Source organism: Mobula hypostoma, chromosome 2 (genome assembly GCF_963921235.1).
Source record: "Mobula hypostoma chromosome 2, sMobHyp1.1, whole genome shotgun sequence".
NCBI lineage: Eukaryota > Metazoa > Chordata > Chondrichthyes > Myliobatiformes > Myliobatidae > Mobula > Mobula hypostoma.
In genome coordinates this window covers 219,912,256-219,922,642 of record NC_086098.1, presented here as the reverse complement: position 1 = coordinate 219,922,642, position 10,387 = coordinate 219,912,256, and the positions used below count along the sequence as shown (strand labels likewise).

Here is a 10,387-nt window from a genome sequence, read left to right as displayed (position 1 = left end):
TGAGAACACTCAGTCCTCTTTTATTGTCATTTAGAAATGCATACATGCATTAAGAAATGATACAATTTAAGAAATGATACAGAGTGATATCACAGAAAACAGGACAAACCAAAGACTAACACTGACAGAACCACATAATTATAACATATAGTTACAGCAGTGCAAAGCAATACCATAACTTGATGAAGAACAAACCACAGGCCCGGTAAAAAAAAAGTCTCAAAAGTCCCCGAGTCGATCGACTCCCGAGTCCCCGATAGCGGTGGCAAAAGGGAGAAACTCCCTGCCATAAACCTCCAGGCACCGTCAACTTGCCAATGCCTTGGAAGCAGCCGACACTGAGTCCATCCTTCCGAAAACTTCGAGCCTCCGACCAGCCCCTCCGATACAGCCTCCCGAGCGCCTTCGACCTCGCCCCAGCCGCTGAAACAAGCAAAGCCGAGGATTTCGGGGCCTTCTGCTCCGGAGGTTCCGGTTACCACACAGTAACAGCAGCAGCGAAGCAGGCATTTCAGAAGTTTTCCAGATGTTCGGCTATGCACTCACATCTGTCTCCATCAAATCAGGAGTTGTGCACGGTCCCCTACTTGACAGATAACAGATATTCATCACCGGAAAGGCCGCACGCGCCGCCATCTTCTCCTTCAACTATCCTGGTAATTCATGATGAAGTAAACATTCTAAATCTATTCTTGGCATCCAGCTTTCTTTGAAGTTCCTCACACAATGGGCATGTGTTAATTGAACCAGGATCTCCATGTTGCAGCATTCAGTCAGCTTAAATGTTTGAAATGAGCTGCTTAGGATGGTACTCTGTGCTGTGACAGAAGCCAGTGTTTTAGGGGTGCATTCAGACCCTGCAGAGGCTGATTCATTACAACAGTTATTCAATTCTTTATTGAAAATTTTTTAAATGACAAAATTCATTGGAAACAACACTTAAAACACCTCGAGAGTGGCCACCATTACATAGACATTCAATCAGCCAATGAGGGCACTTTACATCAGCCAATCACGTATTAGTTCACACTCTTTCCCCTGGGTATGTAAACGCTCTTGTTTCTTGTTCCCTCACCAATTTATTCCATTTTTTTTCATCCATAATGTCTGGAAAGTGACCTGCAACTTCTACTGAGGGTAGTACATCTAAGGTGTCTAGGAAAAGCATTAGCATGGATGTGAAACTGCATTCTCATGGTGAGAGCTTTAATAAAGTCGAGTTTTGAGAATTGGCAGAGAAATGCATGCTGGGTGAATCAAAATATTATATATATTCTTGGTTTGTTTTTTTTAAATCGGGTACATGTTGATTTACATAATGTTATGACCCCGCATAGTGCTCCACCTCCAACGAACACATCCTTGGTGGTAAGCAGGGTCTGAGTGTACTGACTTCAGTATCCTGGTGGAAATGTAGAAAGGTGCGGAAAATTCATGTTCACTAGAGGGGGTTGTGGCACCCCCACCACCAGCTCTGCTACCATGGAGATAAAACTGCCGGAAGGCAGCTGTTACCATCAGATGTCGGAGTAGTGCAGCAAGAAATTCAGTAATTTCACTTGTTTTGTGAAGTTTACTGTGAAAGTTATTAAGCATTTGCAGAACTATGTGCATGCTTTAAGATCAGGTGCAAGTATAAGATTCTACAGCACTATTCAAAGGGGCACAATTATATGAATATTTACATTTCAAACAACATCATCGAAGGAGATAATAAAACTGATCTTACTTGGCATGCTGTGTACATCGTTATAATTGGAGATCATTGAAATGGAAAATGTCTCTAAATGAATGTTCTCTGACCAGCTAAGCATTTTCTTTAGCTGTTTCCATGTAAGTACAGTAAACCTTGGTCTTGGACTCCAGACAGCTGTGTGAGTTGATCTGCTGCTGTGTTGGAGATGCTGTCACATTTGCTTCATTACAGGACTCCAGTAAAGCCCCATTATCTTGAGTCTTCCCAAATATTGCACTGAAGAATGTAACCTCCATCCCCCAAATCCATGGCAGTCAGATCTGATGTAGGATGGTCATTCCCATCTATGTAAATGAAAAAAACATTAAAATTGAAGATTAGGAGGGATTTTTATTTCAGTAGTTTTGTTTTAACGTGTATCTTTATTTTAATTGTTTTTTGGAGAAATCTGTAGTTTTTAATCAATGTACACCAATGAAAAGGACATAGGAGATACTGAAATCAAGGAGGGGTTATTGCTGTATTCTAGAGCGCGTTGAGATTAGGAAAGAAAAGTTATTGGATCAATTGAAAAGCATTAAAGAAGATAATTCCCAGGGTCAGATTAGATCTATCCTAGGTAATTGAAGGGAACAAGTGAGATTGTTGGGGCCTTGTCAAAGATTTTTGTGTCCTCTAAAGCCACAGGCAAGGTCTGAGACTGGAGCATAACGTGTTGTATTGTTATTCAGGTAAGGTCTAAGGAACAATCCAGGAAATTATAGCCTCATCAGTTTTAGGAAAGCTGTCAGGATTCTTGGGGGAATGAGAAGATCTGCAGATGCTGGAAATCCAAGCAACTCTCACAAAATGCTGGAGGAACTCAACAGGCCAGTCAGCATCTATGGAAAAAGTACAGTTGATGTTTCTGGCCAAGACCCTTCAGCAGGAACAGGAGTAGATTTAAAAGGTGGGGGAGGGGAGAGACAACTCAAGGTGATAGATAAAACCAGGAGAGGGAGGGATAAAGTAAAGAGCTGGGAAGTTGATTGGTGGGAGAGATACAGGACTGGAGAAGGGCGAGTCTGATAGAAGAGGTCAGAAGGGCATGGAAGAAAGAAAAGGGGGGGGCGGAGGAGCACCAGGGGGAGGCAGTCGGCAGGTGAGGAGATAAGGTGAGAGAGGGAAATGGGGGGGGGGGAGAGTCATTACCGTAAGTTTGAGAAATTGATGTTTGTGCCATCAGGTTGGAGGCTACCCAAAGGGAATATAAGGTGTTCCTCCAACCAGAGTTTTGACTCTTTGCGACAGTACAGGAGACCATAGATTGACATACCGGAATGGGAAGTGGAATTAAAATGGGTGGCCACTGGGAGATCCTTGATGGGGTAGAATTTATGAACACTGGAAAGATATAATCCAAAAAGAAACAGTATGGCTTTGTGAAGGATAGATCTGACTGAATTTTTTGAGCTGACGAACTTGTTTGATAATGGTATGGCAGTGGATGTTAACTACTTGGTTTTTAATAAGGCATTCAGCAAGATCTCATGGTGGGCTGATCAGAAACTGAAGAAACATGAGCCCTACAGTTACTGTGGTAGTAGAATGGATTTAAAACTGATTTTCTGAAGAAGATAAAGGGTAGTGGTGGAAATGTATTACTCTGACTGTGAGTCTGTCCAGTGGTGCTCTGCAGGGATCATTACTGCAACTTTGACTTGGATGAAAATGTGGATAGGCTGATTAGTAAGTTGGCTGGCACACAAATTAGTGGAATGGTAGATAGTGAAAAATACTGTTGTGAAATGATACATCTGGATAGCTACTTAGTGGCCACTTTATTAGGTACACCTGTACACCAACTTATTAATGCAAATACCTAATCAGCCAATCGTGTCGCAGCAACTCAATGCTTAAAAGCATGCAAACATAGTCAAGAAGTTCAGTTGTTGTTCAGACCAAATGAATGGGCAAGAAATATGATCAAGTGAATATGACCATGGAATAATCGTCAGTGCCAGATGAGGTGGAATGAGTACCTCAGAAACTGCTGATCTCCTGGGATTTTTCACACAACAGTCCCTAGCACTTACAGAAAATGGTGCCAAAATAATCAAACATCCAGTGAGCAGTTGCTCTGTGGGCAAAAATGCCTTGTTAATGAGAGAAGTCAGAGGAGAATAGCCAGACTGGTTCAAGCTGACAGGAGCTCAAATAACCATGCTTTGCAACAGTGATGTGCAGAAAAGAATCTCTGAACACCTATGTTGAATGCTGAAGTGGATGGGCTATAGTAGCAGAAGACCATGAATATACACTGAGTGGTCTCTATTAGGTACAGGAAGTATCTAATAAAGTGACCATATGCACTTTGCAAGGTCAAATGTGAGGGGAATGTACTCATATATGGCAAGACACTTAAAGAGCACTGATGTATAGAGTGATCTTCAGGTCCAAGTCCATACCTCTCTGAAAGTGGCAACACAGTGGATATTTTGGTAAGTAAGGTGTATGGTATACTTTCATTAGTCAGGGAATTGAATTTGAATCAGGAAGCTATATTGCTGCTATGTAAAACTTTCTTTGATCTGCATTTGAAGTATTGTGCCCAGTCTGTTTAGAGAAGATGTGGAGGCTTTGGAGAGGGTACAAAAGCAATTCAACAAGCTTCTTCTTGGATTATAGTATTTGCTATAAAGGGAGGTTGGACAGACATGGATTGTTTTCTCTAAAGCAGAGGTAGAGGAGAGGTCTGATGGAAGTTAGTAAGTTATGAGTTTGAGATTGGTTTATCATTATCATGTATCAAGATACGGTGAAAAGCTTGTTTTGCATGCTGGCCGGGCAAATCAAATTATTGTGGAAGTACAGGTAAAACAATAATGGAAAACATAGTGTAATGGCTACAGCAAGTGCAGAGCAGGTAAGCAAAGTTCAAAGTAAATTTATTATCAAAGTACATATAAGTCACCATACACTACATTAAGATTCATTTTCTTGCAGATTTTTGCAATAGTTAGAAGGAAACAATAGAATCAGTGAAAAACTGCATACAAGAAAGACATCCAATGTGCAAAGGATAACAAACTGCAAATGCAAAAAAAAAGCAATAAATACTGAGAACATGGAGACATTAAAAGTGAATAAATAGATTGTAGAATCTGTTCAGTGTTGGGGTGAGTGAAGTTATTCCCGCTGGTTCAAGAGCTTTATGGTTGAGGAGTAACAACTTGCCGAAACTGGTAGATCAGTAATATGGGCGATAAGGTGCAAGATCATAATGAGGTAGATTGAGAGGTCAATCTTATCGTACTAAGGAACCATTTAATAGAGTAGATAGAATCACTTCCTTAGGGCCAAATAGTAGACGGCATAGCTATAAGGTGAGAGGGTGAAAGTATAAAGGAGATGTACTGGGCATGTTTTTGTACATAGAGAGTGGCGGGGACCTGGACCAAGATACCAGGAGTAGTGGTGGAAGCAAATGCAATACTGGAGTTTAAGGGGCATTTAGACAACATGAATTTGGAGGGATATGGATTGTATTGGCAGGAAAGATTATATTCATTTGACACGATGATTGGCATGGATATTGTGGGACAAAGGTTCTGTTTCTGTGCTTTATTGCTCAATGTTCTAATTAGAGAAATTGGAAATTTTCAGATTACCAGCTCCATCCTCCCAGAGGTTGTAACGAAAGTTCCAGGCAACAGGCCATCCACACAGCCTGAGGACCTGCTCATATTTGCATATTGCTGAGGGTCATTTATTCGGCCTTCTATATCATGATGAGCAGGTGATGAGTTGAACTTGGCTCAATTTGGCCCAAATTTACGAGTGCTTTGATTACATACTTTTGCTTGCAAAGTAGTTTCAAACCCCAAAGATACCCAGAAGCTGGGAGATGAATGCAAGATTTTGCATTTCCAATCACTTTTATTTTGTAAGTCACTAACCATGTGCCATTAATATAGTGCTATCATCATTTATATCTTTCCTGAGAACATTGGTTTAGGGCCAGGAACTTGCACCAGTTAACACTGGGGAATTAGTGGTGGAGTCAGTAGCTTTAAATTTCTGGGTGCTAACGTATTGGATAACTTAGCCTGGGCCTAGCACATGGTTACAATCATAAGGAAAGCATACCAGCGTCTTTTTTTATAAGAGGATCAGAAGGCCACCAAACACTCTAACAAACTTAAACAGATATCCTGTTGAAAGTAACCTAGCTGGTTGCATCAAGGTCTGGCACGACAACACCGAGGCATGGGACGGGCCAGTGATCAGCTCGCCTCTCCGCAAGGTTTACTTGTTTCTGCGCTAAACTGAGGCTGTGGCCTGCAACTAACTGGCTGCAATGATGACTGACTTCATGGCTATGGGTTCACTTTCGTGAACTTCATTTGAAATATTATTTGCTTACATATATTTACACAGTTCCTTGTTTTCTGCAAATTGTGTATTTGATGTTTTTTTAAGAAATGGGCTCTATTGGGTTCCTTTGTTCTGTGTCTGCCCATAAGGAGATGAATCTCAAGAATGTATATGGTATACATACTTTGACAGCAAATATACTTTGAACTTTGAACAATTCAAACATGCAAGAATGTAAGAAGCCGCAGGGAGCAACGAAGTCTGCCCAATGCATCATGGGCACATCCCTCCCCACCATCAGTCGCATCTACAGGAGACACTTAAGAAGCAACATTCATCATCAAAGATGCCCCACCATCTGGACCATGCCATCTTCTCATAGCATCCATTGGACAGAACCTTCAGAAGCCTGAAACCCCACACCAGATTCAGGAATGACTGCGCATCCATTTAACCATTTGGTTAAACCATCTGGCAAAACTGTGGAATTCTCTGCCACAGCAAACTGTTGAGGCCAGTTCATTGGCTATGTTTAAGAGGGAGTTAGATATGGCCCTTGTGGCTACAGGGGTCAGGGGGTATGGAGGGAAGGCTGGGTTCTGAGTTGGATGATCAGCCATGATCATAATAAATGGCGGTGCAGGCTCAAAGGGCCGAATGGCCTACTCCTGCACCTATTTTCTATGTTTCTATGTTTCTATGTTTCTAAAACTAATCATTGAGGTTTAGCAACAGCATGACAACATTGATCATTTGGTACTAAAATGTATTTTTATTCCACTCGTGTTCCTTCTTAAAAATCTGCATAATTTTATGTTTAAGTTTTGCATGCTTATATCATGTTATGTGCCTCTGATACTGCTGCAGTTAAGATTGTCATTACACTAGTGCATACAGCAATTTACTGTAAGTAAGCAGAATTAAATTTTTAAAAAGTCACAGAGGCACGTATGAATTGGGCTGAAGGGCCTGTTTCTGTGTTGCTTAACTCTGTGACCCTAGGAAGTAATATATTTTTTTTTAAGTGCGCAACCTAATAAAAAAAGATACAGAGGAATGCCAGTGTGGAGGAAATCTGAAGTTTCAGGGGAGAGATCAGTGAAAAATGAAAGCTAATCGAGGTACTACTCCTATTTCGCAAACAAGGGAATAAAATGTTTACTTAGAAATACTGAAAAGGAGCATTAAAATGCTTACAGAGCCAGTACAATATTGATAAGTGCTACCAGTCATATGTCTTTATGCTACAGCTTATTTCAGTGAAATTAAAAGTGGGTTGAAAAGGCAAACAACAGGAATTCTGCAGATGCTGGAAATTCAAGCAACACACATCAAAGTTTCTGGTGAAGGCCAGGCAGCATCTCTAGGAAGAGGTACAGTTGACGCTTCAGGCCGAGACCCTTCGTCAGGACTAACTGAAGGAAGAGTTAGTAAGAGATTTGAAAGTGGGAGGGGGAGGGGGAGATCCAAAATGATAGGAGAAGACAGGAGGGGGAGGGATGGAGCCAAGAGCTGAACAGGTGATTGGCAAAGGGGATATGAGAGGATCATGGGACAGGAGGCCCGGGAAGAAAGATGGGGGGCGGGGGACCAGAGGATGGGCAAGGGGTATAGTCAGAGGGACAGAGGGAGAAAAAGGAGAGTGAGAGAAAGAATGTGTGTATAAAAATAAATAACGGATGGGGTACGAGGGGGAGGTGGGGCATTAGCGGAAGTTAGAGAAGTCGATGTTCATGCCATCAGGTTGGAGGCTACCCAGACGGAATATAAGGTGTTGTTCCTCCAACCTGAATGTGGCTTCATCTTTACAGTAGAGGAGGCCGTGGATAGACATGTCAGAATGGGAATGGGATGTGGAATTAAAATGTGTGGCCACTGGGAGATCCTGCTTTCTCTGGCGGACAGAGCGTAGATGTTCAGCAAAGCGGTCTCCCAGTCTGCGTCGGGTCTCGCCAATATATAAAAGGCCACATCGGGAGCACCGAAAAGGCAACACCAATCCCATGTGTGTAATGTTTTAAAACTGCCTATTACTTTAATACCAACACATGTTAAGTTGAATATATGCTTGTTAATTCTTTGGGGACATTACTGGAATCTTCCTGCTACTCATCACTTTTGGTGTCAGTATGCATATTGATTCTCATGTAATACGATCAACACAACTGTATTTACTTGTCACCATGCTATACATTGAACTGCGCACATTCCCATTTTTATACTGTGCACGATGAAACTTAAGTTGTAATAGATGTTTCCTGCAATAGTGGTTAACGATAGAGTTCACTTTTTAAAAAAAATACATTGTGCAATGAGTGGGTTATCAGGATCTAGGTATGTTTGTATTACTTAGTTCCTGGTAGGTTTTGGGAGTGTTTGAGTGGTCAGAATGACCTTGGCGAGGATAAAGAACCTTTCGTTAGTAAGGCATTTGGAAGTTTATTCCAATTGGTTGACATTACTGCAAGCTTGATCGAGGAAGCAGGCTTTCACCCTGTCAGCTAAAAAGGACTGGAGGAAATCACAGAAAGGTAAAAATAAATCAAAAATTGGAAAGGGAGAGTGGAATATCAAATACTAATTTCTAATATGGAATTAAAAACTAAGATATGTTAAGTATAAATGTGTAACAGTAATGAACACTGCAAGTTGTTCATTACTGTTCTTGCAATATTTTAACTTTGAAAGTTATAGAAAGGAATATCAATTTGAAGAGGGTAGATTTATAGCGTGATTTTTTAAATCTTACTGCATTAAAAGAAGAACTGAAATCATTAGAATATGTTTTCATTTTTGTTAGCTTTACCACTTCCTTTTTTTGTAGTTCTCCTTCAGGACAATTTTTGATAATGAAATTTTGCCAAAGCTTTTTCCAGTAACTAGTGTGACAGATAAATGTTGCTCTGTGTTGGTAATTTGCTGATTATTTTTAATTCAACAAATGATCAAAACAAGTATCCATAAGACATAGGAGCAGAATTAGGCCATTTGGCCCATCGAGCCTGCTTTTCCATTCAATCATGGGTGAACCTCTTTCTCCCCTCCTCTGCCCCATTCCCTGGCCTTCTCCCCACACCATTGAAACCGTGTCCGATCAACGACGTATCAAACTCTGCCTTAAATACACACAACGACCTGGTCTCCACAGCTGACTGTGGTAATAAGTTCCACAAATTCACTCTGGCTAAAAAAATTTCTCACTATTGCTACTGAATTTTCGTTGAGTCTGTATAATATAACAATACCGAGGCCTGCCGAAGGGTTTCAGCCCGAAAAGACACTGTTCTCTTTTCCTAGATGCTTTCTGGCTTGCTGAGTTCCTCCAGCATTCTGTGTGTGTTGCTCAGATCTTCTCCTATTTGTAGTACGGATACTTTGTATGCTTCATTCAGTAGGATGATGGTAACTTGAATATGCTTTCATTCAATGCATTTCTGATATGGGAATACACATCTATAGCCTCATGAGTCTGACTGGAATACATTTCATCCCAGCTATGCCTGCCTTTTTGTCATCTATGTGGAACAGTCTATGTTCCAAACCCACACTTTTCCTACACTATATCGACGACTGCATTGGTGCTGCTTCCTGCACCCATGCGAAGCTCGTCAACTTCATCAGCTTTGCCTCCAGCTTCCATCCTGCCCTCAATTTTATCTGATCCACTTCTGACACCTCCACCCGCTTTCTCGATCTCTCTGTCTCCATCTCTGGACACAGCTTATCTACTGATGTCTATTATAAAACTATGAACTCTCACAGCTACCTGGACTATACCTCTTCCCACCCTGTTACTTGTAAAAACACCGTCCCCTTCTCTCAATTCCTCCATCTCTGCCGCATCAGCTGTCAGGATGAGGCCTTTCATTCCAGAACAAAGGAAATGTCCTCCTTTTTCAAAGAAATGGGCTTCCCTTCCTCCACCATCAAAGCCGCCCTCAACTGCATCTCTTCCATTTCATGCACATCTGCTCTTACCCCATTCTTTCGCCACCCTACCAGGGATGGGGTTCCTCGTCCTCACCTGCCACCCCACCAGCCTCCACATCCAGCACGTAATTCTCTGGAACTTCCACCATCTCCAACGGGATCCCACTACCAAGTACATCTTTTCCACCACCGCCCACCTCCCTCCCCCCCCCCACACACTTTCTGCTTTCCGTATGGATCACTCCCTACGTGACTCCCTTGTCCATTCGTCCTTCCCCACTGATCTCCCTCCTGGCACTTTCCTTGGAAGCGGAACAAGTGCTTCACCTGCCCTTACCCCTCCTCCCTCACTACTATTCAGGGCCCCGAACAGTCCTTCCAGGTGAAGCCACACTTCACCTGTGA

General features: G+C 41.9%; 1 protein-coding gene across 2 annotated transcripts in view; it reads left to right on the top strand.

Moving 5' to 3' along the window:
* The first annotated feature begins 8,476 nt into the window (after nucleotides 1–8,476).
* Nucleotides 8,477–10,387, top strand: part of LOC134342862 (bactericidal permeability-increasing protein-like) — a 92,667-nt gene continuing 90,756 nt past the window's right edge. The window contains exon 1 of one of the 2 annotated variants that reach the window (XM_063041512.1): nucleotides 8,477–8,583. The gene's annotated coding sequence lies outside the window, so the exon portion shown is untranslated. The remainder of the gene's footprint in view (nucleotides 8,584–10,387) is intronic. The other variant, XM_063041515.1, reaches the window with a different exon arrangement.